Here is a 4,385-nt window from a genome sequence, read left to right on the forward strand (position 1 = left end):
CTATTCCCAAGATGCAAAACAATTATGTATTTTTATTCGCGGATGCCTTCACCCAGAACACCCATGCTTACAAAATGTGTCATAAAATGGAAAGTTCCATTTCTCATACTTTGTCCTCTTTCATTGCTAAATTTGGCTGTCCAAAAGTGTTAACAAGTGATAAACGCAGAGAATTCAACTCTGTGATACAAATAGTCAAAACAATTATGAACATATCTCATTTCCAGTGAATGCATATGGGCCCTCAGCATATGATTAGCTAGAACCTCATAATCAAGAGGTGAAGAGAATTATACAGTACTTAATGGCAGATGAACCAAATCAGTGGTTCTCGATGCTGCCCATCATTAAGCTGGCCTGAATTATTACATATGATGCATTGATGAGCAGATGCCCTTTTTATTGTATGGACTAAATCCTTTATCATCATATATAGTCATCATGAATCCTCAATTGGTACTTAATTATACGCCAAAGCATTACCGTATGTATTTTATAATTTTGTTTTCTGGAGAATGGTGAGTACCAATGGAAGGTTTTAGCCAGTGCTAACAAGAAAAAATAGAATAGAATAATGGAAGTTGAATTAATTAGCTCATGAAAGTGTTTGTGGGAGATCGGTTTTTTTCTTTTTTTTATTGAAGTTACAGTTATAAAAACATAAACTGGAACTAGCCTATGGATGGCAACCTCTAGCAAGCAAAAACATGATATTCTGAAGACCCCATGTAGATATTTGAAAAAAAAAAAGATAGCTAAAGGGGGACCCCATTTATACTACCTTCTATTGAACTGACATACACCCTGAGTGCAACCTGTAGAGCTTCCTAGCATGCAGACCTCCAGAAACTTCTATAAAGAATATTCAGGTATGTTCATCCTCTCAAAGTACTTTTAGATCACTCTTGTGCTGGTTTCTGTGTGATGCAGGTGAATAGGGATTTGACATCAAATTAAGTCATAACTTAGGGGTACGTTGTTTTCCATACCCTCCGTAGGGACGCCACAGTTAACTGCAGCTGTTGTATCAAAGAAAAATTACTCATCAGGTAAACCCTGACCAAAGACTAAAGGAAGTTACTGGATCTTGGATTTGATTGCCTTCATATCTAAGGGCATAGCCCCTAGAAGTGAATCAGAGCTTAAGAGGCTTCTGGAGAATATCTAAAACTAGGAGAAAAGAGACGCTAATTAGAATAGTAACTCTCCTAGAACTAAACTCCTCATATAAACATCTGAGGGCTAGGAAACATACAGAACAAAAGTTCCATAATAAACAGGACATTCCTTATCGAAACTATAATTTGTTACTCTTAACTAGAAGAAATCGTGCCATAAATAAATCAAGATTCATAGAAACCAAACAGATGTAGTATAGAAATAACTTAGCATGGACATAGAAGACAACAACGACCCTCATCGGGATCATAGTTCTGTAGTCCAAGAATTTGGATCAAATAGACATTTATAGACATATCAAAACATACATGGCTGGAACCTAAATAAGAAGTTTCCTTAGATGAAAGCCTACACTTTTTTTACCAGATTGGTGAGATGGTAAAGCTATACTAATGCCATCAAATCCAATTAGCACATTTTTAGGGGTCACCTAAGACGTTCCTGCAATAGCTGAAAAGGGAAACTCACTATGAATCGGGGCGTCTTCCTTCCCACTGCAATCCCTAAACAAAGCAGTGACTTCCTAGATCCTTCCTCTTGAACTATTTCTGTTTTTCTCCTAACCTGCTGTCTAAACCTGTGTCTATTTCTATAAGTCATTCCCCTCACCCATTCCTTAATACATGGCCGTACCATCTCGACATTGAAACTCTTATCGTGTCAGTAATCTTTACTAATGTGACTCTTCTAATTGTTTCATTTGTCAACAAAAATCCATCTCAGCATCCTCCGTTCTGTTCGTTCTTGCTTTTGCTCCTCAGTTTCAATGTATCGGATCCATATATCATCACTGATCTCAGTACGATGAAATAGGTCTCAAATTTAAGTTTATTTGTCATTCTCTTGTTAAACACTACTGTAACATCCTTCATCATATGGGAGTTAGTAGGTTGGCCAGGACACTAGCCACCCATTGAGATACTACCGCTAGAGAGTTATGGGGTCTTTTGAATGGCCAGACAGCACTACATTGGATCCATCTCTCTGGTTACTGTTTATATTCCCTTAGCCTTCACAGACACACACAGACACTCGCACCAATTAGTCTGGTTTATTCTTCACTTATTCTTCTCTGTCCTCATACACTTGACAACACTGAGATTACCAAACATTTCTTCTTCACTCAGGGGGTTACTGCACTGTAATTGTTCAGTGGCTACTATCCTCTTGGTAAGGGTAGAATAAACTCTTTAGCTATGGTAAAAAGCTCTTCAAGGAGAAGGACACTCCAAAATCAAACCACTGTTCTCTAGTCTTAGGTAGTGCCATAGCCTCTGTATCATGGTCATCCACTGTCTTGTGTTAGAGTTCTCTAGCTTGAGGGTACACTCGGGCACAATATTCTATCTTATTTTTCTTCCTCTTGTTTTGTTAAAGTTTTTATAGTTTATATAGGAGATATTTCAATGTTGGTACTCTTCTTAGAATATTTCATTTTTCCTTCTTTCCTTTCCTCACTGGGCTATTTTCCCTGTTGGAACCCTTGGGCTTATAGCATCCTGCTTCTCCAACTGGGGTTGTAGCTTAGCAAATAATAATAATAATAATAATAGTAATAATAATAATAATAATAATACATACATACATACATACATACATACATACATATACCAAGGCACTTCCCCCAATTTTGGGGGTAGCTGACATCAACAAATGAAACAAAACAAAAAAGGGGACCTCTACTCTCTACGTTCCTCCAGCCTAACAAGGGACTCAACCGAGTTCAGCTGGTACTGCTAGGGTGCCACAGCCCACCCTCCCACATTATCCACCACAGATAAAGCTTCATAATGCTGAATCCCCTACTGCTGCTACCTCCGCGGTCATCTAAGGCATCGGAGGCAGCAGCAGGGCCTACCGGAACTGCGTCACAATCGCTCGCCATTCATTCCTATTTCTAGCATGCTCTCTTGCCTCTCTCACATCTATCCTCCTATCACCCAGAGCTTCCTTCACTCCATCCACCCAAACCTTGGCCTTCCTCTTGTACTTCTCCCATCAACTCTTGCATTCATCACCTTCTTTAGCAGACAGCTATTTTCCATTCTCTCAACATGGCCAAACCACCTCAACACATTCATATCCACTCTAGCTGCTAACTCATTTCTTACACCCGTTCTCACTTTCACCATTTCGTTCCTAACCCTATCTACTAGAGATACACCAGCCATACTCCTTAGACACTTCATCTCAAACACATTCAATTTCTGTCTCTCCGTCACTTTCATTCCCCACAACTCCGATCCATACATCACAGTTGGTACAATCACTTTCTCATATAGAACTCTTTTTACATTCATGCCTAACCCTCTATTTTTAACTACTCCCTTAACTGCCCCCAACACTTTGCAACCTTCATTCACTCTCTGACGTACATCTGCTTCCACTCCACCATTTGCTGCAACAACAGACCCCAAGTACTTAAACTGATCCACCTCCTCAAGTAACTCTCCATTCAACATGACATTCAACCTTGCACCACCTTCCCTTCTCGTACATCTCATAACCTTACTCTTACCCACATTAATAATAATAATAATACTATTATAGCATCCTCCTTCTCTAACTAATGATAATAATAATAATAATAATAATAATAATAATAATAATAATAATAATAATAATAAATTTTGTGGGAATGGATTTGACGAAGCTCTTCACTTCCACAGCAATAACTTTTAGAGTTAAAGAAAAATACTTGCAATATCGAAAACGATGATTAAATGGAATTTGTATTCTAGATTCATAATGGTTTGCTTAGCCTTCTCATACATACATTGAATCAAAAGATGTACTCGCGTGTGTCGGCTTAAACAGAGAAATATCTTCAAGACGTTCGGGAGGAGGAATATCTGGTAAGCCAAAGAAACCGTAGCCCTCATTTCCATAGTATCCATTGCCTGCACCGTAGATTGTACAATTCCCACCTGTTATGAGAAAGAAAATTTTATCACCAAATTAATTTTTCATAAGTTCGGACCAGCAGGGAATTGTTGCCAATAAATTCTAATTGTACATTCTTAAGAAAATTATGCAGTGAAATTAATATTCTACTTTAGACAGGCTTAACTAAGATCTTTTTAGACAGAATTATGTCACAATTATAATTTCGAGAACAACAAGAATACTATTTTAGAACGGAAAGCATACTAAAAAAAATATTATTGCAAAGATATGTTTTCACTATTTTTCTTGCTTATAAATTA

The 4,385-nt window shown here is 37.7% G+C and overlaps 1 long non-coding RNA gene across 1 annotated transcript in view; it reads right to left on the bottom strand.

The window, feature by feature from the left end:
- The window catches only part of LOC137642249 (uncharacterized), a 21,839-nt gene extending 17,773 nt beyond the window's left edge, over positions 1-4,066 (bottom strand). The window contains exon 1 of the long non-coding RNA XR_011044714.1: positions 3,956-4,066. This is a non-coding gene — a long non-coding RNA (uncharacterized lncRNA). The remainder of the gene's footprint in view (positions 1-3,955) is intronic.
- Between the last annotated feature and the right edge of the window lie 319 nt (positions 4,067-4,385).

The sequence above is a fragment of the Palaemon carinicauda genome, chromosome 6 (genome assembly GCF_036898095.1).
Source record: "Palaemon carinicauda isolate YSFRI2023 chromosome 6, ASM3689809v2, whole genome shotgun sequence".
Taxonomy (NCBI): Eukaryota; Metazoa; Arthropoda; class Malacostraca; order Decapoda; family Palaemonidae; genus Palaemon; species Palaemon carinicauda.